Source organism: Ovis aries, chromosome 8, assembly GCF_016772045.2.
Source record: "Ovis aries strain OAR_USU_Benz2616 breed Rambouillet chromosome 8, ARS-UI_Ramb_v3.0, whole genome shotgun sequence".
NCBI lineage: Eukaryota > Metazoa > Chordata > Mammalia > Artiodactyla > Bovidae > Ovis > Ovis aries.
This window is the reverse complement of record NC_056061.1, coordinates 19,548,335-19,575,129: the sequence shown is the minus strand read 5'-3', so window position 1 is coordinate 19,575,129 and position 26,795 is coordinate 19,548,335. Positions and strand designations below refer to the sequence as shown.

The following is a 26,795-nucleotide window of genomic DNA, read 5'->3' as shown; positions in this document are numbered from 1 at the left end:
AATCCTGAAAACAGTATTATCAGCAGCTAATAATAGCTCCGTTTTAAAGATGGAGGGGAAAAGACCTGGAGAAGTTAAGTTCACACAAACAGTAAAGGTAGAATTCAGATCTGCCCTAAGGAACTTTTCCCCATCATGTTTGTTAACATGTTGCAAAACAAAAATTATAAGATTTTTCCTTTAGGTGCCATATGAGAAGGAAGAATCTAATTATAGGATTTCTGTACAGTGTTTAGGGTTCAGCCAAGACTGGAAACTACGTGACATTAATCTATACTATTATATGATTTTCTTTAGCTGTGGCCATCAGCTTAAGTATAGGAATAAAGAAGGCAGATGGATAAACATGGTTTTGCATTGTGGGCACTAAGGGAAAAGGGGCAGAGAATTTAAGGATATTGGCTGGAGAATGGATGAAGTGATGAGGAGCAGGGTCTAGCCTACCTGGAGAAAGCAGTGATGTCAAGAGAGGGTGAAATGTTTAGAGAAGGTGGAGGGAGTAGGGGAGTGAAAATTTCACACAAAAGCAAAGAGCAGATATAACGGGCATAAGGGGATGAACAGTGGAAAGACAGGGTGTTACAGCGAACAGGTAGCATGTAGAGTTTAAGATTACAGAGGTGAGACAATAGAGAAATTCAACTGATGAAGCAGTACTAGAGTTGCTTCCCTCTGATTTCCCTTCAAGAAAGACCTTGATGTTCATCCACACGGATGGTCAGTCCACAAGCTGTTAACACATGAGGAGTCTGCCTCAGCTTTTGAGTGGAGGCTTCTCTTTTCCTGGAGAGCCCCAGCCAGTGAGGAAGCGTGGCAGAGATACTGGGGCATGCCAGTGTTTCCGATGCAGAACCCTTCCAATTATCAGCCTTTGTTCTCTAGCTCCCCACCGGATTGACTGAAACCCCAACAGATATACACTGCGGTCTGAGTCTTTCCTTTCCAATCCTATTTCCTGCCTATTTTATCTTTTGCAGGTGTTATCTCTAATAAACGCCTTGCATTCCTAACTCCCTTTTAGCATCTGCTTCCCAGAGAGCCCAACTGAAACAACCTGTGAAGATAAAGATATAATGGAGTTGGGTTTTCGTCTATTATCTGTTTAAGTAGTAAAATGGGGGTTCTTGGAGCCTGATGAAAATATTTCTGAGTGCTGTCAACCAAGAATGAATAACCAGAAAGGCAGCACAGAGCAATGTGAACTGACTCCAGTGATAACAGATACATGCAGAGAAGACAAGATTGAGAGGAACAGCAGGTTTGAGTGCACTCAGAATGCCACTTGGGCACACATGAAACTCACTGGACAAAGTCCTCAATAGTCTTGCCTTGGCTGGTCCCAGCGGTGGCTATCCCAATTAAACAAGTTTACCACTATCCAAAGTGCTCCCAGAAGCAGACGACAGACTTGGGCAGCTTATTGAGTTCACTGAGGTGCACAGGCTTTAAGTAACTAATTAAGAGTAGTTCTTAGGTTACAACTTCACCACTCAAATAATTGTAAAACATTAAGACAGTTTCCACGGTAGTTTTGTTACTTCTAGGTGGTAGGTAGTATTCAATTCAATAGCTCTATTAACTTTGGTAAGTTTTCATTCCGAAGAGTTTTCCTATTTTTCTTACACAATGGGAGGATGTAGGGATCTCTGGAACTGTAAATAAAGCTAATATCACTAAAACAACCTCTAGAGTGATCTGGGTTAATTTAAAGAATGGACACTTTGGCTAAAATGTCAATGGAATTTTAACAAGTATTATAGTCAGGAAACAAAAGAAAAGTCTAGCTATAGTTTCTGGATTTATGGAGGAACTAATTTCTCAGTTATTTTTTTTATTATAAAAATAATACATATTAAAAACCAAAAGAAGATAGTACATAAATGTTCATTACTTACTCATTTAGTAAATATTAATATTTGTTGAATATCTAACTTGAGCAGGAAAAAGTAGGGCTAGGTGTAAAAGTTTGACTTACTTCACTATAATGCCTTATAGCTTTTTAATTTTCTGTTTTATAGACATACATAGATATCTATAAGGTGAGGGCTCTTTGGGGGTTTTTAAGCCCAAATTATCTCTCAGAAAAGATGGAGTCGCTTTGTGCTCCAGTCCTTACAAGTCCCTGATATTATGGATCACTCTTAGTTTATTTTGATGAACAGCATACTGATTGGAGAAGTCATCTAGCTTGATGTAAATTCAATCCATAAACTCTGGAGCCAGTATTTTTTTTAATAGATAATTTTAAAACAATAAAATGTAGTACAATAATGATTACATTTTAGTCATCATAAATATATGTTGAATGTAAAAGTGGAAAAAGCAACATGTTTTGTGTTATGGTTAAGCAACAATAATGTGTTGATATTTAATCTTTTCATATCTTTTTAATCAATAATGTGTTGATATTGAATCGTTTCTTTTAACATATCACGCTGTCCCAAACTTGGCACACATTTCTGAATGTGTCTTGAAAAAAATGGGGATCACCTGATATTCGGACATATCTAGACTAATACATTAAAATTAATTCATTTAAATTGGTCTACTTTTTACTCTACTTTGAACCATAGACAAGATATTTCTAAACGTACATAATATTTTATAGTGTTATTTAGGGGGAATCTATTTTGACATACTCCCTAAAACTGAATTCAGAAGGAATAACTTCTTATAGACTTTTGTTACAACTCAATAAAACATAAAAGTTTTTAAAAACCTAGAATAACCAATTTGTACTTTTATTACACTTACTGAGACCTTTTAAAAAATGTTTTCTGCACCCTGAATTGCCAATTACTGAACTGCAAAACTGCAAATGAAAGCACAGAAGAGCCACTCGAACATCAAATAGATTCATTATCATAAGTGCTCATAGAGAATCTGAGATGAATTAACAATGAACAGAGCATCCAAAATTAAATTCACACTCCTCATACATATATTATGGATGATGACAAAATAAATTATAAAAGATATATATGATATACATAAATTTATATGGCATTTTCCTAATTGGGATATTCCATGTCTTTACATAATTAGGTACTTATTTTTTTCATTACAGAATAACCTCCTAATGAAGTTACAGAGCCTTAGTAGAGTTGGGCAAGTTATTTATACTGTGAAAACCACTGAAAGATAACTGTTCTCAACTGACACCAGAAGATAGTGATAGGATTTATTTTCAGAATCTTAAAAAGATGTACAATTTCAGCAGGACACACCTATAGTGACACTAAGGAGGTCGCAGATGGACTGGGAGCATCTGACTAGTGTTGGAGAGAACAGAGCCAAAGGCATTATCCAGAGAATTCTGCACGGCGGTTGCCTGAAGGCTGCTGCCTTCTTTGCTCACCCTGGCACGTCAGTCTGGTTCTGGCCCAGGCCCAAGAGCTCAGTTTCAGATCACAGCGGGCTTAGGAGCACAGTGCACACTGGAACATCTAATCCCACCCGGCTTGCCCTAAAACGGCCCCTGAATTCACCCGCCCGCGGAGCCTGCTGCCTGAAGCTGCTTCTAGGAGATCGAAGCATAGGAGACCAACACCACTTTTGCTCTGGGTTTGAGTTTGAGTTTGGGTTTTACCACATCATTTTTTTTTTTAAGGAATTTTCATCCTCATACCATCTCTTTGGACAGACGGCTTAAGATTTTTTAGAGGAAATGAGTCTTAAGAGGAGTGTGTACATCCCCGTGTGTTGAGGGCAGAGGTGGTTATCACCCTGTAAGTACCTGCCTGATACAGAAGCAGGTGCCAGACGGTGTCGCTTTCCTGTTACCCTTTCATCCAGGGGTTCTGATGAATTTCCTTAGAATGTTTGGTTCGTATGGGCGTTCGCCAGCTAAACAGGTAAACTTTGCGAGAGTTTCCAGACGGCTTTCTCCTGAGGTGGCTGCCGGCTCCGGGAGAAGGTCCGCTGAGGGAGACCTGCAGAGAGAGCCACAGTGAAGCTCATGCCTTGATCCCTTTTCACAAACTGGCAGAAGGCCAGACCCAGAGTATTGCTCTGGGGAGTCGCTGGGAGAACTGGCAGATTTCCAGGTGAGGGGCAGCCGGTCATGTACAAAATGATGGTTTTTATGGACTCCCAGTAACCCATACTGCCACTTACCTGAATCCTGTGGTTTCTGGGAGAAAAAAAGGACCAGATTATTCTCATATTGGAATAAAACCAAAACAAACACTGGATTTAGGTTGGTGGAATCTATATTGGTCGTTTCAAAAATACTTCAGTATTTAGTTCAGTATGATCTTGTGTCCATAACACACTATTCCTGAGTCTTGAGATGTTTGTTGCTGCTCAAGCTGCCAATAAGGGTCCCTCCGTCTACCATGTCCTGGGGGCTTTGTCATGTTGCCTATGACTGCCTCATTAACGCCCACCCCTCTTCTGGTTTTCTTAAATATAAGAATGTCACTTGATGTGAGAGATCAAAATGTTCAAAGAAAAAAATGAGTGAAATATGAGACCTGAGAAAACTATGACTACCATAGAATGTCACTGTAAAAAGTGTTCTTATAGTTTAAGATTTATACAAACAGAACTGATACTTATGAATGTATCCTATTAATGCATGCCAGAGTAGACTGTAATCTATACCCATGGCACTTTTTTCCTGTGCCTTGAAAAAAAAACAATGAAAACCAAGGTTTCCTGAGATATAGTTTATAAATGCATTTTATTAAGACATTGTTTTTCTTTTTAAATTAAATTTTTATAAATCATGAAATTTTCATTTACTCTTACTCCAGCTAACTGAATGTTTACTCAGGATCATTACAGGTTACTTTAGTTAGAATACTTAGGGCTAATGCATTCATGGACTGAAAATTGGGTGCAGAAATTGCTTAAGATCTTCTCTTTGTCTTATTTTTAAAATAAAATTTTAAAAATCAGAAAAAAGTAATACCAAACATAGATATCTTAAATCTCTAACAATGTAAATACAATATGATTATATTATCTAACTGGTAACAATTTTTGTTGCACTTAAAAATATATCTAGTTTTATAAAAGAAATATTTCCTATAGGATATTTAGAAACTAAAGGAAAAGAAAATATTTATAAATGGGGAAAGAAACTGGAATCTATCTATAATGATTGAGTTAAAGAACAGTGCTAAAACTACCTCACAGGCCAGTCATATTGTATCATGAAACAGCTTGTTAACTTTCAGAAGTGATGGGGCTGCAGCCTAGAAATGCACAATGCAAGGTGCTAGTACCAGAGATGCGCGTTCAGACACACACAGCTCTGCTGCCTGCTGGATGTGGACCTTTCAAGCTCAGTTTCCTCATTTGTCAGCAGGGATCACTGCAATACTATCTCATAAAGCTGTCATGAGGAGTAAATAGGATCATGTTTGATAAAGTGTTTCACAGTTGTAGGTAAGCTAATCTCTTTATGAGGGACAAGGAGCAAGCAATCCAAAAGAGAAACTAGAATAATAATGAAAGGTAGTATTTAGTGCTGAGCACTGTGCCAAGAATTTTACCTGAATCACAGCGTTTAATTTTCATAGCAACATAGAGAATTGGAGCTTCCCAGGTAACACAGTGGTAGAGAACCCATCTGCCAATGCAGGAGATACAGGAGACCTGTGTTCGATCCCTGGGTCAGGAAGATCCCCTGGAGAAGGGCATGGCAACCGACTCCAGTATTGTTGCCTGGAGAATCCCAGGGACAGAGGAGCCTAGCGGGCTTCACACAGTATATGGAGTCGAAAAGAGTCTGACACAACTTAATGACTAGAGAATTGTAGGAATGATTTTATCTCCATTTTCTATCAGTAAACCAAGGCATGGAGAGGTCCAAGGACACATGGGTAGCGAGAAACAGACTAGGAATTTAAGGCCAGATCTACCTGATTCTAGAACCTGAGTACTTTCCTATTAGCTATGTCATAGGAAAGAGTTTAACTTCATTACTAATCAAAGATTTAACAATTAAAAGATACGGAAATGGAAATGCAAAGGGATGATAAACATCCAACTCTGGCTGTCTCTGCAGAGCGTTGGCATAGAATTGGGAAGGAGGTATGCAAAGACTTCGTCTATGTATATATTTTTATAGAACTAGTAAAAATATGGAAATGTATTAAGATTTGTTAAACCAGGGCATTCATTGAATTAATATTTTTCTCCTAACTTTTCTGTATATTTGAAGTCATAGTAAATAATTAAAACAGTGAACCAATGTCATCCTTTTTTGTTTATATGAAGACTAGGTAATTAAGAACTAATTCTCATAAAAATTTGGAGAAACCGGTATTCTCATTTGCTTCTGCTGATATAAATTGGGCCCTCTTTCAGAAACCAATTTGGCAATATGTTTCTAAAACCATAAAAATAATCATACTCTTTGGTTCAGTAATCTTCCTTCTGGAATACTATCCCAAGAAAAAAATATCAAACTACGCATGCACACACACACAAAAACGCACACACTGAAAAATCTACGTACATAAATATGTCAACTGCTGAATCATAATTGTTTAGTCATTAAGTCGCACCTAACCCTTTTGCAACCCCATGGTTGCAAGCCAGGCTTCTCTGACCACTGGATTTCCCAGGCAAGAATACTGGAGTGGGTTGCCATTTCCTCCTCCAGGGGATCTTTCTGATCCAGAGATTGAGCCTGCATCCCCTACATTGGCAGGCAGATTCTGTACCACTGAGCCACCAGGGAAGCCTAGTATAATAGTGGACTATAATTAACAATCTAAAATTTTAACAATAGTCAATATTATACAGGCTTTAAAGGAATATTTATGAAGGCTATAGCAATTAACAAAATGGTGGTGATGTAACATTAGTTGCAAAAATTCAAAATGTGAAATTACATTGCCACTGGAATTAAATTAGTGAAAGAGTAAGTATAGAAAAAAGTTTAGGAAAAACACCATAAAATGATAAGTATAGAACTAGTGTTAAAATAATGAGATTATGAACAGTTTTCTTTCCTCTCTTCCTAATTTTTGATACTATTGATCTCTGACATATTGTTTTCGTAATGTTAAATTGTTACAGGATACAAACCTAGCTTTGGAAATAGTGATATACATTTGAAAATAAACTAAAATTCAAGGGAGAGGGACTTTCCTGATGGTGGTTAAGACTTTGCCTTCCAATGCAGGGGGCACTGGTTCGATCCCTGATCAGGGAGCTAAGATCCCAGGTACCTCATGGCCATAAAACCAAAAATGGAAAACGGAAGCAATATTGTAACATATTCAAGGAAGACTTTAGAGGAAAAAAAAAAAAAGGCCCAGGTCGAAAAGATCTTTAAAAAAAATTCGAGGGAGAGAATGAGGAGTTCTAAGGAAAGTTGTAGACCATCCACAGTCAATGCAGGAGTTCAGAAGAAGGGGTGTTCATCAGGCTGAGGTCTTCAGGAGGGCTTCCTGCAGGAGTGTCTGTCAGTGAGCTTCAATAATGGGTCAAGGAGGGTGAGAACTGGGAACTAGAAAAGGGCCTAGGGAAGAGGGCGTACAAGCTTCGAAAGCAGAAAGATGTGAGCTCATGGCAGCACTTCGTGTCATGGAATATTTTATTTTCCGTTTTTATCTGCACATTTTTTTGGAAAATGTGGTGACTTTTAAAGTTGTTATGGTTGAATTAATTCCACAAAACAACTGGTTGTAGAATCATAGCAACATAATTATGAGTTGTGCTTCTGACTCCAAATCTTTCATCTAAAAATAATCGCAATGACTACATCTTAGGAAAACAAAGCCATTACCTATTCTTGTGCTCCAGCTATCTTGGTAGTCACTTACTGGAAAATGGATCATAGATAAAATAGCTCCATGTTTTTAGAACCCTGCTTGTCACTCTTAACTGAGCTGATTACTGAAATAATTTTTAAACTTTCCATCTATAAGCTTTCTCTTACATGAGCATGACGTAGGAAAAATCTTTTCAGTGTCACAAGCCTGCCTGTGTTTTCCTGACCCTCCTGAAGCCTCAGGGAGTGTATTTTTTTTGTGCAGAAAGACAGAGGCCAGGGATAGAAATGTGCAGAGTAGGAAGAGGTATGCTAGGTAAGAGGAAAGAACCTGTATGCTCCACCGCCCTCAACACATACCAGCTGCTCTTTGCCCAGCTTCTTCGGGTTAGATAAATAATCACTGAATAATATATGGGTTAACAGGGTAAGTGGATGATAGTTATTATTTATGGAATAATTACTTTGCGCTAGGAGTTTACATCCATCAACACTAATTGTCATGAGAATCCTAGTGAGTGTGTAGCACAAATGCCAGGATACTTAGCTTCTTTAACTGACTCTAGGGGTTTTCTGTTTATTTTTCATTTTTTAAATCCTTTAAAATCAGTGTGGGCTTCCCTGGTGGCTCAGCAGTAAAGAATCTGTCTGGAATGCAGGAAACACAGGTTCAATACATGGGTTGAAAAGATCCCCTGGAGAAGGAAATGGCAACCCACTCCAGTATTTTTGCCTGAAAAATCCTATGGACAGAAGAGCCTGGCCGGCTATAATCCATGGGGTTGCAAAAGAGTTGGACATGATTTAGTGACTAAAGAACAATGACTAAGATCAATGTAAAATAAACGTGCTTGATTGCCGTCTCGCACTGGTGAGATATCTGCTGGTTTTCCCCACTTATCCGGGTTTCTTTACCTCGAACCCTATTTTCCTACCTGGGCCAAAATATCTTCATCTCTCCTCTATATACCTCTTGTGTTTCTGTTCCCTTCTACTGTACTGCTTTATCCAGCACTACAAACGTTGTTGTTCAGTCACTAAGTCATGTCCAACTTTTTGCAACTCCACGGACTGCAGTGTGCCAAGCTTCCCTGTCCTTCACTATCTCCCAGAGTTTGCTCAAATTCATGTCCATTGAGTCGGTGATGCTGTCCAACCATCTTATCTTCTGTCACCCCCTTCTCCTTCTACTACAAACACATCACCCTAATTTCTTCACTTCCCTAGTATCACTCACATATGATTACTTATATAACACATATCTATTTATATTCTGGTGAAAAGGTAGGGGATGGTTCACTGTGGTGCCAAGTAACAATTCAACACTCTTGCTGCCCAAAGAGCCCAGATTTGGGGCTATTCTGCTGGACTTCTGTTCTTCTTGGGGTTGCTGTTTTCATCTCAAGCTCTGGAATGCTCAAAAGCCTTACTTTATCAGACAAAGTGATTTAGTTCTCTGTCTGGGGCTTCCTCTTTCATATCCAAAGCGGGATCATCAAGGTGTTTTCCTAAACTTAGAGTCTTAGGAATCTGAAGGCTGTTGTCTGCTGCAGTTTTAAATAGCATTTCCCCACCACCACTGTTATTATCCACATTTTACACAAGATGAAACAAGTTCAGTGAAATTAAATGATTAAACAAGAAAAAGGGCCAGAGTATGAATTAAAATCCTGGCTTGCCTAACTTAAAGCTTATACTCCTTCCACTAAACCAGGATGAATACATGAAAGTACCCACTGAATGTTTACGACGTGCCTGGCTCTATTGCAAGGGCTTTGGGGTCATCAGCTCATTAAATCCTCACATCAGCTAATAACCATTTCATAGATATAGAGACAGTAAGGAACTTGCCCCAAGTCACATAGCAAGCAAAGGCTAGGCTTCGAACCCATAGTTTCTGTGGTTCCTTCCTCAGCTGCCAGCTCGACTGGCCTCATCCTCTAGCTCCCAGCGGATCTTTCAGTGGCTGGAAACTGGGAAAGATACTGACTGGGGTGCATCATTGTGGTTTAGAAATGCATGTTTTCTGAAGCTGTGACAATGCAGGGGCATTATCAGGGTCTGAAGGTACAAACTAGATTTGTTCAGCGATAAACTGAGTTATAAATTTTGCAACTGCTGCTTTTCAAAATAATAATGCCATTCAGTCTTTTCTTGCTTAATGAGTTGCTACAAATTCACTTAATTTATTTAGTCAGTCATTCAAGATGTATCAAGTTTCCTTTGTAGCTCAGGTCCTGTTAGGTGCTGAGCAAACAAAAACAGGTCCTGCAGTAGTCCGGGATCTCACCGGGAGCTTGCTGTCTAGAGAACGCTGTAATATGACCCATTCATCAGAGTTACACATTTGATGATATTTGAATCTGCAGAGATTCGTATTTCAGATCGAATCTGAATTAAATCTGTATTAAAAAATGTCTAAGAACTACTCCTTCGAGGAAAGAGAAATGAGTCTATCTCCAGTGGCAAACCCTCCAACGTAGGAAATGCACAAGGCAGCGCCTAGGTGACCACCTGGTTCAGGTGTGTGCAAACATACTGAAAAGTTTGACAGCTTCCTAAAGTCTAGATGCGTATTCTGAATATTAGGAGGACAGTCATGTCAGGAGTATGGAGATCTATACGGAGACATAAAAAGACAAGTTAAAGGGTAAGGTTATAATGAGTGTTTCTGCCCATACTGACCTATGGAGAATGGTGCTGAGGTTCTAGATTTCCCTGCCCAATTCTTTAGAGAAAAAAAATTATTAGCATGAAGAAGGGCATTAAACTAGGTCACCACTGCTTGATAAAACTATTCCTCAAGAATAGAGAGCATGTGGGAAATTTCCTGGCTGTCCAGCAGTTAGGATGTGGTGCTTTCACTGTTGAGGGCCCAGGGTTCAGTCCCTGGTCAGGAAACTAAGATCCCACAAGCCACGCAGCACAGTCCAAAAAAAAAAAAAGAAGAAGAAGAAGAAGAACTTGCTTTATTTCATGCTCAATGGTCTGATCTAAGGTTTGATTTCCTGAGCGGGCATGACCATCAGAGCTAGATGTCCCGTGGAGATGACCACTAGCAATTTTGGGGAAAGGAACATTTTCTCTCACTTTAAATGAGAAAATGGATACCTTTGTTTAGAGCTGGATCTTAAATATGAACTGAGTCAGTGGTTTTCAAGGTGTACTCCTAGGGCCTCAATGGCAAACAGTAGAAGTTTTAAACTGCATGTGAAAATTGTATGTTGTTTTGTATCTGGTTTATCCATTGGAGTTTTGCAATTAGATTTCATTTAGGGAAATAGAAGAGCCCCATTGTAAAAAGTGAATACCTCTGAGATTTCGGTCCATTCTTCTAGTCTTGGGGAGGGCGCAACAACCCACTCCAGTATTCTTGCCTGGAGAATCCCATGGACAGAGGAGCCTGGCAGGCTACAGTCCATAGGGTCGCGAAGAGTTGGAGACAACTGAAACGACTTAGCATACACACACACAAGGAACTGAGGCCCAGAAAGATTAAATGATTTGTTGAAATGGCCAAGGTAAATCTTAAAACTAAGTCATCACTCCCAGCGCAGTTCACTGTGTGGACCTTCCACTTCCTGTCCACAGGCCGCTGTGGGTCTCGGAAGTATGGCAGTCACCCAGGCCAGTGTAACTCTGGGTGAATTACACAGTCCTAGTACTGCAACAGCCAAGAATTAGGTTCTAGATGGGAAGATTGTACTAAGATACTGACTGGCCAGCTACCATTTATTGTTTGTGCAATGAGGTGCTATATAATCTGGTTTAAACCTCACAGTGTCTGTTGAGTTGGGCAGAGCAAGTATATTCCTAGCCCCTATCCTTAATTTTGCAAAAGGTAAACGATGTATCAATGTTTCAAAGACACTGACTTCCTCAAGGAAACATACAAATAGGTTAAAAAAAAAACAAAAAAGTATCCTAAACTCCAGTCATCTTTTAGAAAGACAAGGCTCAGTTCATGTTGTTATGTCCTGATTAATCCAGCCAGTAAGAATATGCAGCGCCTGTGCAAACAGGAGACCAATGATGTCATTAAATAGGACAGCTTCCAATACTGACAGGCATAAAAATGGAGGACAAGGTTTAGATGCCAGACGATGGGTCCTGGACATCTGCTGATTTTTATAATTATTACAGGAAGACACGCATACTTCCATGAAGTATGCTTATCTGTACCCTGAATAAGGTGGCTTGTGTTGATATGTATACCTATTCTTCAAATGGCTATAAATGCTATGTTGTTCTATAAAGCACAATTTTAATTAAAAGCATCAGTGAATTCATAACTATGTGCTTTGTCCTAATGTATTATCAATCAAATTCTACTAAAACTATAATTACTGTTATGTGGGACTCTATTAAATTTTTTCATGTTAAAAATGAGATCATATTTGAAAACTTGGGGACCGTCTGTTCAAGGGTAAAATAAAGGGAACAGAATAATAATAGGGTAGAAAATAATTATTTGAAACATATTTTGTACCTTTTCCTGTGTTTCTTTTTTAATGTTGTATTGCTAAATTATTACTCTGTTTTTCATCTTGAACGGTGGCTTCTTATCTGGCTTTGTTTCTTATGTGTGGTCAGATCACTGATTCGCAGAAAAACTACCCTCTAGCCTAGCCCTACATTCCTCCAAGATAATATCATCTACAGGGGTCAAGTTTCCTGCCAGCAGAGTCCATTCGCACGAAGTAAACAAACTAGAAGTATAACCATGAAATGTTAAAGAAACTGTCAAACTTGGGCAGGACATTAATAACAAATACTATCTTAACTATTAAGTCTCTCTTAAAAAAAAAAAAGTAATCTGTAGTCACCCTGACCTACAGAATTGGAGCAGTAAACAGAAGACAGAAAGGGCTGTAAGCAGTAGCATCTAGGAACACTGAGGTAATGGATAGGCTGAGGACTCCGGAGGAACAGCTGTTCCCTTCTCTCAAAACAAACCCGACTCCAGGGCACTGCAGTTAGCTTACCAGCTCAGATCTGCTTTTGAGGAGTAAGCCAAGCCCATTAGCCACTGGTGATTTACCTTAGGGAGGACATTAGGGAAACTTAAAAAGCAAAAGTCAGCTTGCATAGGCCCTGTTTTACAGCTTCCCTCCATCTCTGGCAATTTTCCACTGGGTCTACCTCCCTGCCCTCGGCCCTTCCTTACATTTGATTCTTTGTCAGATAAAACATGGAGACAATGGAAAGCCACTGGGAAAGAAACTAAACATTTCCTCCTGGAAACATTACCTATTTTTAAATAACAACTCTGAGTCTCTAAATATTTTCTTTAGAAAAACTCTACGAAAAAACAATTTTTTTTAAAAGTCAGAATCTAGAACATAAGGTCTCTCTTCAGTATACTACCCAAATTCTTCAAATCTGTAGCCAATCTAGGTTTTTACCTCTGGAGATCGACTCATTTAGGTCCTTAATCCTGGGTTTATCTCATGAACTAAACTCATGTAATTCCACGCAGAGTTGGGATCTGGAGGAAAGTCTGTAGTACAGCATTTAGCCTCATGGAGCAGAGCTTTGAGCTGACTTATAAGCAATTCCCCATAGTCTCTCTGGGCCCCAGATAACTCATATATACAATAAAGGATCATATTAGAAAACCTTTAAGTTTCCTTACTAATACAAAGTTGTGAAATGGGAAGTGAAATGGGAAGGCGTATAGCAAACAGAATTATGGTTATGGTAACTGGATTGTGCCGCAGTGGTAAAGAATCTCCCTGCCAATGCAGGAGACGCAGGTTTGATCCCTGGGTCAGGAAGATCTCCTGGAGTAGGAAATGGCACCCTGCTTCAGTATTCTTGCCTGGAAAATCCCATGGACAGAGGAGACTGGTGGGCTACAATCCCCAGAGCTGCAAAGACTGAGCAACTGAGCATACGATTGGATTGTATTCAATTCTTCATTCCCTCCCCGATGTGGAATTACACACCATTTGTCAAGTGGCTTTGCAGTACCTCCCACCAGAGTAGGCAGCTTTTGTTTCCCCACTGACTTCATATTAGGTTTGACCACGTGACTTGCTTTGGGCAACTGAAGTTAGCAGATGTGACGCAAGCAGAGGCTTTAAACACACCTGTCTTTGGCTTTAGCACTTCTTTCCTTCTGGGATCTCCTGTAAAGCCAGACTCAGGAATGAAGAAATGTGGAGCTGACCGATCCTGGAACAAGAAAAACAAGCATCTGTTGTTCTAAGCCTCTAAGTGTGTGGTTGGTTATTATGTGGCACTATTTCAGCAGAAATCTGACTAATACCATAGACCTCTTGCTCTTTTACTTTTTTTGGTCATTTTATCCAGTGATATGCCCACTGATCTGAAAACTTATACAAGGCTGTTGAGTGGTATTAGCGGCATCTAGGCATTTCAACTTGACCGTGGAAATGTTCTCATTAGGACAGGCAGCAGGGCTATTGTCCATGCTAAAGACACTGCATGACTTAAATCAATCTACTGAACAGAAGCACAATCTGATCTCTAACTGTAGTTTATTGCTGTAAAACACGAAAAAATAGATCAGTCACCAAAGTCGGGGGCCAGTGGTTAGGGAAGGACAAGTATAGGAAACACCAGCAAAAACCACAAAATAATCATTCAGGATAAGGGGAATAGGAAACTGAGCTCATTGGGGTCAGTAGATAGATGCCAAGAATAATCAGTAATGAGCAGAGTCAAATCGGAGGCTGAAAGAAATTTTCTGTGCAAGATGCGGATCTAAATTTATGTGTTTTAAAATGGAGGAAAAATGAATTGGCACTTGCTATAAACTTTAGGGGCTCTCTGTTAAAGTGCTCTGCAACTAGAGACCAATATGAGATATAGGGCAACCAGGGATGGACAAATATCAATCCTGCTATCTATCTATATGGCTTCCCAGGTGGTGCTAGTGGTAAAGAACCCACCTGCCATTGCAGTAGACATAAGACAGGCGGGTTCAATCCCTGGGTTGGGAAGAGCTCCTGAGAAGAGCATGGCAACCCACTCCAGGAATCTTGCCTGGAGAATCCCATGGACAGAGAAGCCTGGTGGGCTACAGTCCATAGGGTCACAGAGAGTTGGACACAACTGAAGCGACTTAGCATGCACACACCAACATCTATAGGAAGAACATTAAATGCTAGAGTCCACACAGAGCAACATCCCAGGACATCCTGCTTACCCTTCATATGCTGAGTTGAGCCACAAGAAAATAAGAATTCTGTGACACGGCAGTAAAGTCTCTGAACCTGTCCCCTCCGGCTGTAACTCTTCCTCTACTCCAACAGACACCTGGAATCCAACTTATTAAAGCAGAACTGTGATGAATCTTAATTTTGCGTGCTCCCCGTCTGCACCTAATAACTGAACTGGACCCTCAAACAGTTCTGAAAGTTGTGAACTTCATCCATGGAGATGAACACAATCATGAAAATGAACAAGCGGAAGAACCATCTTCTAGATTAAAAGCACCAGTTTAAATCTACAAAAGGAGATTAACCAGAGGAGTAAATTTCAATGATCACATCCGTGAATATCAGTAACCTCAGATATTAAGATCACACCACCCTTAACGGCAGACAGTGAAGAAGAACTAAAGAGCCTCTTGATGAAAGTGAAAGAGGAGAGTGAAACAGTTGGCTTAAAACTCAACATTCAGAAAACTAAGATTATGGCATCCAGTCCTATCACTTCATGGCAAATAGATGGGGAAACTGGAAACAATGACAGACTTTATTTTGGGGGGCTCCAAAATCACTGCAGATGGTGACTGCAGCCATGAAATGAAAAGATGTTTGCTTCTTGGAAGAAAAGCTAAGACCAACCTAGTGAAAATGAAAGTGAAGTCACTCAGTCGTGTCTGACTCTTTGCTAACCCATGGACAGAGGAGCCTGCACCAGGCTCCTCTGTCCATGGGATTTTCTAGGCAAGAGTACTGGAGTGGGTTGCCATTTTCTTCTCCAGGGAATCTTCCCGACCAGGGATCGAAGCCAGGTCTCCCGCATTGTAGACAGACGCTTTACCATCTGAGCCACTAGGGAAGACCAACCTAGACAGCACACTAAAAAGCAGTGACAGTACTTTGCCAACAAAGGTCCATTTAGTCAAAGCTATGGTTTTTCCTGTAGTCATGTATGGATGGGAGAAGGCCATGACAACCCACTCCAGTGTTCTTGCCTGGAGAATCCCAGGGACAGGGGAGCTTGGTGGGCTTCCATCTATGGGGTTGCACAGAGTCAGACACGACTGAAGTGACTTAGCAGGAGCAGCATGTATGGATGTGAGAGTTGGACTGCAAAGAAAGCTGAGCACCAAAGAATTGATGCTTTTGAACTGTGGTGTTGGAGAAGACTCTTGAGAGTCCCATGGACTGTAAGGAGATCCAACCAGTCCATCCTAAAGGAGATCAGTCCTGGGTGTTCATTGGAAGGACTGATGCTGAAGCTGAAACTCCAATACTTTGGCCACCTGATGTGAAGAACTGACTCAGTAGAAAGGACCCTGATGCTGGGAAAGATTGAAGGCAGGAGGAGAAGGGGATGACAGAGGATGAGATGGTTGGATGGCATCGCTGGCTCAATGGAGATGAGTTTGAGTAAGCTCCAGGAGTTGGGGATGACCAGGGAAGACTGGCATGCTATAGTCCATGGAGTCGCAAAGTTGGACGTGACGAGTGACCGAGCTGAACTGATCCATGAACAGTTAATACCAATAGAGCAAAAAAAAAAAAAAGAAGAAGAAGAACTTTAGAAAACTCTGAATGCCAGGAACTGAAAAGATGCTGGGTTATCAACAAGATGCAAAAACTACATTACATCATATACACACTATATGCAAAATTTAACACAAAATAAAGACCTAACTGTAAAAGCTAAAAGTATAAAACTCTTAAGACATGGGCAGGAATATTTGTGATCTTGGTTAAGCAATGGTTCTTAGATCTTGCGCCAAAAGCACAAACAAAAAAGACAAGAACAGACAAACTGGACTTCATCAAAATTAAAAACTTTGTGCTTCAAGAGAAACCAGGAGGGGCAGCCCAGGGAATGTGAGAAATTATTTGAAAATCATAAAACTGGTAAGGAACTTGTATCTAGAACTCTTACAACTCAACAATAAAAAGACAATTTTTAAGTCATCTGAATATACATTTCTCCAGGTAAGATAGACAAATGGCCAGTAAGTATCTGAAAAAATGATCAACAATATTAGTTATTAGGAAGATGAAACCATTATGAGATACCACTTGACACCCAATAGGATTGTACACTTTAAAAGAGTGAATTGTATGGTGTGTGAATTTTATCTCAATAAGAGATAAAATTTAAAAATATTACATTTTTAAATGGGAACTATTTGAAATTAGGAAAGATTGCTTTAGAAATAAGAATAGGATCATTAAAAGAAAAGAGAATGCAAAAGCAGCAAAGAGCAAATAGGAAAATGCTAAAAATTAATGAATTTGAAGACAAACTCCAAAAACCTTCCAGAACTCAGAGGGAAAAGATAGAAACAAATAAGATGGGAGAAGAGAGTTGGACTGTGAAGAAGGCTGAGCCCTGAAGAATTGATGCTTTTGAACTGTGGTGTTGGAGAAGACTCTTGAGAGTCCCTTGGACTGCAAGGAGATCCAGCCAGTCCATTCTGAAGGAGATCAGCCCTGGGATTTCTTTGGAAGGAATGATGCTAAAGCTGAAACTTCAGTACTTTGGCCACCTCATGCAAAGAGTTGACTCATTGGAAAAGACTCTGATGCTGGGAGGGATTGGGGGCAGCAGGAGAAGGGGACGACCGAGGATGAGATGGCTGGATAGCATCACGGACTCGATGGACGTGAGTCTGTGTGAAGTCCGGGAGTTGGTGATGGACAGGGAGGCCTGGTGTGCTGTGGTTCATGGGGTCACAAAGAGTCAGACACATGAGCAACTGAGCTGAACTGAACTGAACGGTGATGTATTCAGAACAGTTGTATGATATCACTAACTAGGAATGTGGTTTTGAGCAAACTATTTAGTCTCTTTGGGCCTCAGGTTGTCATCTGATAAAAACACAAGCTGGAATAAGATGACTTTAACACAATTGCCTTAAGCATAGATATGGGTCAGGGCAGTGGTAGGAAGTCAATCAAAAGAGCTAGGATGAGAAAGATATGAAATTCTGACCTTACAGAACTAAAAGATTGGGGGTGGGCTGAGTAGGGGCAGGGAAGTGCCAGTGATCCTGCCACTGTCCGTAGTGCTGAACTACCATTGTTGTGTGTGAATGCCATTCGGAGAAGTCAGGAATTGCTTTGGGAAGCAACATGGAGATCCCTGCCCTCATGTACACCTAGGTTTTAATTACCACGTATATGGTCTCCAAACCCATATGTCTAGCACTGACCTCTCTCCAGCTCTTAGCATGTATTTTCAAATATATGCTTACTTGGAAACACTGTGGGTTCAGTTTCAGGCCATGACAATAAAGCGAATATAGCAATAAAACGAGTCACGTGAATTTTTTGGTTTCCCAGTGCAGAGTCGGACACGACTGAAGTGACTTAGCAGCAGCAGCAGCAGCGCATATTAAGTTATGTTTTTACTATACCATAGTCTATACAGTAGCACTATGGCTATAAAAGCAATGTACAGATTTTAATTCAAATTTACTTTATTGGGACTTCCATGATGGTCCAGTGGTTAAAACTCTGTGCTTCTGATGCAGAGGGTGTGGGTTTTAATCCCTGGTCGGGGAACTAAGATCCCACATGCTACATGGTGCAGCCAACAAATCAATAAATAAAATTACCTTATTGTTCAAAAAATATGACCATCGTCTGAGACTTCAGTGAGTTGCAATATTTTTCTAGTGGAGGGTCTTGCCTCAGTACTGATGGCTGCTGATCAGGGTGGTGGTTGCTGAAGTTTGGGGTAGTTGTGGCAAATTCTTAAAATAAGATGACAGTGAAGACAATTTATCATAGCACTTACTCTATTTTATTGCCTCCTTACTTCCCCATTTCTCATTAGACTGTTATATTTGTGCAACAAATGATGTGACTATATAAATCACTATTGTATCCTCAATGTTTGGCACAGAGCAAGTGATTAAACAATTTATCAAATTAATCATTAAATGAATGAATAATGCAAATTTCATTTCTCTCCATTCCTTACACCCTGGTGACTAACTCAAACCAAACAAATTGTAGTTCTTTGAATCTCCCAAGCCTTCCCTTGAAGCCAGGCTTTGGTTGCCCTCCTCTGACCCGGAATACCTCTGTCTGACTTGATCATCAGCTGAATATCTCCTTCTCAGAGTCAGTGAAGTTGTCACCTTCGGAACACTTTCCCAGGCAGTCACAGCCTTCATCCCCTGTGTTTCCATGGCACTCAGTTCCTGCCAACTATCACAATCCTGTTACTTTTAATGTTCATGTCTGAGCCCCTTCAGGGGATATGAGACTGTACACTTCATATCCACTGTTGTTTCCTTAGCACCTAAAAGGGGTCTTTGCACTCAGTAAAGAAAAAAGAGAGAAAGAATAAACAATAACTATGTAAGTACAGGGACTTCCCTGGCTATCCAGTGGTTAAGACTTTGGTGGTTATGACTCTGCCCTTTCACTGCAGAGGGTGTGGGTTCAATCCCTGATTGAGGAACTAAGATCCTACACGCCTGCTGCATGGTGCAGCCAAAAACCAATACATGAGTACAGTTAGGCTCTAGGAATATTAGCAGAAAGTATCTGAAGAATGAACTAATTAGGGAGAAAGATAAGGAGAACGTTAAATAAGGTTATGTAAGAAGCATGTGTTTGTGGATACTGAATTAATTGTAATTCCTTATTTCCAAAATTAGTTTCTTCCATATGCAAAATGAAGAGAAGCCTGGTGCTATCAGCACAATTGTTGCTTTGCCTAACATGTCTTAGTCACATATCTCAGTCCATTTTTTTACTAACTGCTAGCCTTTAGGTATCAACTTGAGATAACCCCAGCTGCTAGGGAGGTTACCTAAAGGTGTGATGGGTCTGTGACGAACTAAATGTTCATGATGTTCATGCATCAATTTCAATTTTTAAATCGTGTATCACCAAAAAGAACAGTATTTGGGTCTGATGTGGTCTGCAAGGCACAGGTTTACCTTCCCCACGCATTTTGAAAGCAAAACATCTTGTGAACTACAATGGAACTGAGTAGGGAGAGACGTGGGTAATCTTTTCAATCTTGTAGAAAAATAGGCTGTTTCTATAATTCTAGTAAGAAGTAAAAATTCTTTCTGAAGTGGTTTTCATAGCCTGCCAGAATATTAGATCAGAAATTTCACTGGCAGCCCCCAAAAGGATCTTCTATACAGAATATCTTGGTATCTAACCTTGCACTGCTTTTCAGTTCAGTTTAGTCGCTCAGTCGTGTCCGACTCTTTGTGACCCCATGAATCGCAGCATGCCAGGCCTCCCTGTCCATCACCAACTCCCGGAGTTCACTCAAACTCACATCCATCAAGTCGGTGATGCCATCCAGCCATCTCATCCTCTGTCGTCCCCCTCTCCTCCTACCCCCAATCCCTCCCAGCATCAGAGTCTTTTCCAATGAGTCAGCTCTTCACATGAGGTGGCCAAAGTACTGGAGTTTCAGCTTTAGCATTATTCCTTACAAAGAGCACCCAGGACCAATCTCTTTTAGAATGGACTGGTTGGATCTCCTTACTGTCCAAGGGACTCTCAAGAGTCTTCTCCAACACCACAGTTCAAAAGCATCAATTCTTTGGTGCTCAGCTTTCTTCACAGTCCAACTCTCACATCATACATGACCACAGGAAAAACCATAGCCTTACTAGACGGAACTTTGTTGGCAAAGTAATGTATCTGCTTTTCAATATACTATCTAGATTGGTCATAACTTTCCTTCCGAGGAGTAAGCGTCTTTTAATTTCATGGCTGCAGTCACCATCTGCAGTGATTTTGGAGCCAAAAAAAATAAAGTCTGACACTGTTTCCACTGTTTCCCCATCTATTTTCCATGGAGTGACGGGACCGGATGCCATGATCTTCGTTTTCTGAATGTTGAGCTTTAAGCCAACTTTTTCATTCTCCTGTTTCACTTTCATCAAGAGGCTTTTTAGTTCCTCTTCACTTTCTGCCATAAGGGTGGTGTCATCTGCATATCTGAGGTTTTTGATATTTCTCCCAGCAATCCTGATTCCAGTTTGTGCTTCTTCCAGCCCAGTGTTTCTCATGATATACTCTGCATATAAATTAAATAAGCAGGGTGACAATATACAGCCTTGACGTACTCCTTTTCCTATTTGGAACCAGTCTGTTGTTCCATGTCCAGTTCTAATTGTTGCTTCCTGATCTGCATATAGGTTTCTCAAGAGGCAGGTCACTGCTTTTACTTTCTTCTAAACAGAGTTTATTTTCTTATTGATTCCAAAACTAACACACGCTCTTTGTAACATATTTGGGAAATAGAAAAAATTTTTTAAAAAATTCCTCATAACTGGACCATCAGCATCTACCAGCATTTTAGTTTATGCATCAGATACTAGGTGGAACTGTGGAATTGACATGCATGCTCAGAGCTAGGTAGCAGGAAAACAGGAAAATACTTCAGTTCTAAACAACTGGGTATCTGTAAGAACTTACAATCCAACCAAATTATTAAAGAGATTCTACATTCTGAGGTGGCTCTGGAGTGCCTGACTGAAACCACATGTCTGTAAAACAGGGCTGAGGAGTTTACCATTGTTGAAATGAATTTGGTTCTGAATCCACAACAGAGCTATTGTGTATATGACATTTGCTTTGAGAACCGAATTCAGGATTAACAGTAAACAAGAGCTTTTGAGTCCAGTCTATAAAGAACCTTCTCTTGGTTGCCAAGTAATTCAACGTAGAAAACATACTCACCAGTAATTGAACTTTAAAAACTACAGTTTTTGGCCTTAAAACACTGAATGCAATCTGAAATTTTTAAAATGTGGATTAGATAATACAGGCCAAATGAGAGGAAACAATGACGACAAACAGAACCATATTTTTTATAACAAGGAACTGTGCTGTGCTTTTACGTAGAGTATATTATGCTCAGGTATTCTTCGGATCAACTCTAGAATCGTAAGGAGAAGCCCTGGAAAGCAAGGAACTGAGTGGAACTGAATAAGTCTAAACACTAGTTACCAGGGATATGGAATGAAATAATCCAGTTATGTCCATTATTAATAATAAAAAGACCTAATGTGAATATTTTCAGGAAAGCTTTAAAGCTTTCAAAATATCTGATGCTGTTCTGTTTTTTTTTTTTTTCCCACTGAATTATAAGATTTTTGCATTTTTCCTTTTAGTAATATATGAACCCCATAAAATTTTCCTGCAAATGCAGTGCTATATTAGGGGACAGAATTTTTAAAGTATCTGAGATGTGGGATTAGGAAAATGTAATCTAATATAGGTAATTTTGAAATCCAGATCTATTTATTATTTCACTATGATTAAACCTGTGATACACTTAAATATCATCAGAGCTGTAATAATACTTTCACAGACATTAATATTCATTTCAAAATTATTAATCTCAGGAAAACAAAAACAAACAAGGAAAAATAAAAAGTGGGTGGCTTTCAGAAACCAAGCAGCTGTTTGAACCAAGATATTCAACTGAAATATCATAAGCTAATTTTATTAAGCAAAGCCTTACATTTCACAGTCACAGCAGTTTGTAAATACATGTTTACTCATGTAAATACATGTTCATTGATTCCTTTCATTCATCAATCTTATTTTTAGTACTTTATGTACCATGGTTATACTAGGTACTGGGATCCAGGAACACATGCTTTCTGGGTGTGAAATGTGGTCTTCACCTCCAGGAGCCCATAGTTTCATTCAATAAAGAAGTTTCAGAGAGAGGGGTGTCTTTGCTATATATTGAGGGAACAGAAATGATTTGGCAGCCAAACTGTACAAGGAACATGTCCCCTTCACTGCCCATTTATTCACATTTCCTTGTGTTTTAAGTGAGTGAAGCTTCACATAATTTTGTGTTCTAAAGTTCTCCTATTCCTGAAATACACACATACACACACATTTTCAGCTTGCTGTATATTTTTGCTCTTGAATATCAAGGACTTAGTGCTAAAATATTTTTAGAGTTTCAGCTCCAGTATGGACATGTTTCTAGAGCTTGGATCTAGAAGTGTATGTCTTTCTTGAATTTCCGGAGTGGTCATAACTACACTGAGGACAAAGGACCCAGAACACTGCCACATAGGAGATATTGCCCAAATTTGAAAAAGTACCTGTTTTTACAGGCGTGAAGATTAAGGCAGTTGGAATGCTATGGTTACAATGAAAAAAAGTTGTGGAATTCCCCGAGGCCTCCCACAGCGATCCATACTAAATCATAAAGCTTCTATATTTTTCTGAAGATTCCAGACACGGTGATTTTTGAGGGTTCTTGTACTCTGATCAGAAAAATCTGATAGCTACATTTAAATATAGTACATTCTTTTTACCACTTAAGATTGCAGCAGTTTGATCAGACAGCTTTCTTTTGGGAAAATTTCCAAACCAATATTTGGGAGAAAATTTAATCTTTTTCATGCCAAGCTGGAGGGTTTGTTTTTGTTTTTTTTTTTCCACCTTTAAACGTTTATGTAGAAGCATATGAACTATAAATATTTTTATATGAAAACTTAACTTTTTAACCTTTTATTGACTGCATTGCAAGGAGTCATTTCGCCCAAGCGAAACAGAGAGTAACCTCCCTCAGGGTCGCCTGCAACCAATCCTCTGTCTCCCTTCCCAACTCCAGAGGTGGTGTTGGAAAATCAGTGCTGCCTCTGGGTGTGTATATGCAGCATGGTTTGACCAAGATCTTAACATTCTCATCAACATATAGTGAAAGACCAATGTCCATTCATAAACGCCAATGTGTTTTCTTACTGAAACAAGTGATTAACACGTGGGTGTAACTGTCTGCTATAGCTATCTGGTTTTGTAAAGTACATCATTAATTAAAGAGCAGGACTGAAAAGCTTAGTTAACTCTGTAAAAGCCCTAAACTTATTCATCTGTTTCTTGCAGACTTCAGCCTGTAGGGTAAAGAGGCATCTGTTGGATCATGGCCTGCTGGTCTTTCGGGGGGATCTTTCCATCGACTGGACTCTTTTATTAGGGAGCCTATATAGAGGTCTCAAGCCATCTATTTTGCCAAAGACCTTTTTCACTTTGCCAAACTGATTTTCCTTTCTAAAAACTATGTGGAAAATTAATGTTTAATTTTTCACGATAGTATTTTCTCATTACCTGTTTTTTGCCAGTTGTTTCGTATCTCAACTTCACATACATCCCAAAGTACTTACACAGGAAATGGAAACCAAAACTAAAACAAACTCACACCCTTTTCTCTGACAGCCAATTTTTAAATTAGCAGTTAAAAATCAAAACATGAAATTCTCCCTGCTGAGAGGCTCTCCCTTTAGGTTACATTAGAAAAATCCACCCTACATCTAAATGGAGTTTTTGATGTTTATGATCTCAGCTTTCATTACTGAGGCTTAACTAGTATATGTAAGGTTTAAAGATATTTGAAGCTGTTTAAAAAAAAGAATCTCATAAATTACAAGCAACCTACAGGAAATGAAAGGTCAGCGTTGTTTCCTCCTACTCTTCTCCCAGTGGAACTGAAGAGTTTCTTTCAGCCTTGTATGCAGTTTGCCGAGGCATGTCTGTATTTATCCATCCCTTAAGGCAAGACTTACTAGTAACCTCTGATTTCATAATCTCGCATAATAAGTAATTATGAGCTACGGTCCTAATTGTTTCCCTACAGCTGAATTTTAAAGGAATTTAGAAGCTCATTTTAAAAATATATTTGTAAACAATAAGTGAAGTCAGATGACACTAATATTAGACTTGTTTTCTTGCTAAATCACTTCAGTCATGTCTGATGCTTTGAGACCCTGTGGACGTAGCCCACCAGGCTCCTCAGTCCATGGGATTCTCCAGGCAAGAATACTGAAGTGGGTCACCATGCCCTCCTCCAGGGAATCTTCCCAACCCAGGGATTGAACTGGTGTCTCCTATATCTCCTGCATTGGCAGATGAGTTTTTTTTTTTTTTTCCCCCTCCCACCTCCCTCCCCATAACATCTCTCTGGGTCATCCCCATGCACCAGCCCCAAGCATGCTGCATCCTGCGTCAGACATAGACTGGCGATTCAATTCTTACATGATAGTATACATGTTAGAATGTCATTCTCCCAAATCATCCCACCCTCTCCCTCTCCCTCTGAGTCCAAAAGTCCGTTATACACAGGCAGATGAATTCTTTATCACTCGAGCCACCTGGGGAGCCCCTAGTATTAGACTATTAGTATGTTAATCATTGCCACCATTCTAATAGATTTCATGTGAAAGGAAGATCCAAGGATGATGACAACAAATCTGTCATCTGTTCAACAGGGAAATTTAATTTTGCTTAGTTACCTTTTGCTTTTAAGAATGTATCAGGGAAAAGTTGCAATAAAGCAAGATAGGAAGTCAGCCAATGGAACAATTATGTATAGCACTTCCCTGCTGACTCACATGGTAAAGAATCTGCCTGAAATGCAGGAGACCTGGGCTTGACCCATGAGTCAGGAAGATCTCCTGCAGAAGGGAATGACAACCCCCTCCAGTATTCTTGCCTGGAGAATTCCATAGACAGAGAAGCCTGGCAGGCTACAGTCCATGGGGTCACAAAGAGTCACACATGACTGAGTGAGTATCACTTAAGACTTAAAAGTACTTAAAACCAATTAAATAATAATGGTCTCCAATTAATAAACCAAAAATAAAACCTAAATTTTGCTTGGACTTCAGAGATCATTTTTTTCTACAGAAATATGTTAAGTACTGTGTCTTTTACTTGATCAGCACACAAAAGTGTTTTCATCAATGTCAATATAATACTTTTTTTGCAGTTATGCTTGTTATGCTTGTTGTATGCTTGTTCATAATAAAAAATAATTTAAAAATACAGTTATACAAATGTCCGTCTAGTCAAGGCTATGGTTTTTCCAGTAGTCATGTATGGATGTGAGAGTTGGACTATAAAGAAAGCTGAGCACCGAAGAATTGATGCTTTTGAACTGTGATGTTGGAGAAGACTCTTGAGAGTCCCTTGGACTGCAAGGAGATCCAACTGGTCCATTCTGAAGGAGATCAGTCCTGGGATTTCTTTGGAAGGAATGATGCTGAAGCTGAAACTCCAATACTTTGGCCACCTGATGCGAAGGACTGACTCATTGGAAAAGACCCTGATGGTGGGAGGGATGGGGGGCGGGAGGAGAAGGGGACGACAGAGGATGAGATGGCTGGATGGCATCACCAACTCGATGGACATGAGTTTGAGTGAACTCCGGGAGTTGGTGATGGACAGGGAGGCCTGACGTGCTGCGATTCATGGGGTCACAAAGAGTCGGACATGACTCAGCGACTGAACTGAACTGATATACAAATAAACAAAAGTATTAAAATATGATTTAATAGCTTTTTATTTCCCGTGAATATAGTAGAGGTAGAAGCAGGTTTGGTTGTGCCTGTGAGGTGGAGGGCAATTTTGAGGTATTTCTGAGATAGACATTTTGGGTACTTTTTAAGTTTAGAGATTGATTGGGCAAAGTACCACTTGTGCTGTGCTTGGTCGCTCAGCCGTGTGCAACCCCATGGGCTGTAGCCAGCCAGGCTCCTCTGTCTATGGGGATTCTCTAGGCAAGAACACTGGAGGGGGCTGCCATAAAGTACCACTTAGTCTCTCCTCTCCCTGGTACTGATGTGTCTGTCCCCAGTACTGTTCTCCCAGGTAAGGGCTACGAGCTTTACAGTCTCTTGGTGGGGTCCCAAGTGGAACAAAAACAGAGAAAGAGTGGGAGGTGACAGTGAAGAAAATAGAAGTAGAAAAGGGAGGAGAAGAAAAAAATAGAGGGAGAGAGGAGAAAAAGTGGTAGTAGTAAAGGAAATTTAAAAAACAAGGCAAAACAGTGGACAAGAGACTTCCCTCGTGGTCCAGTGGCTAAGACTCTGTGCTCCCAATGTAGGCGGCCC

At 39.9% G+C, this 26,795-nt stretch overlaps 1 long non-coding RNA gene across 1 annotated transcript in view; it reads right to left on the bottom strand.

Annotated features, from left to right (window-relative positions):
- Window positions 1-2,839: 2,839 nt before the first annotated feature.
- LOC106991309 (uncharacterized) overlaps window positions 2,840-26,795 on the bottom strand; it is a 39,584-nt gene continuing 15,628 nt past the window's right edge. Inside the window, exons 2-3 of the long non-coding RNA XR_001434995.3 lie at window positions 13,825-13,909; window positions 2,840-3,932 (exon numbers count right to left, since the gene is read on the bottom strand). This is a non-coding gene — a long non-coding RNA (uncharacterized LOC106991309). The remainder of the gene's footprint in view (window positions 3,933-13,824; window positions 13,910-26,795) is intronic.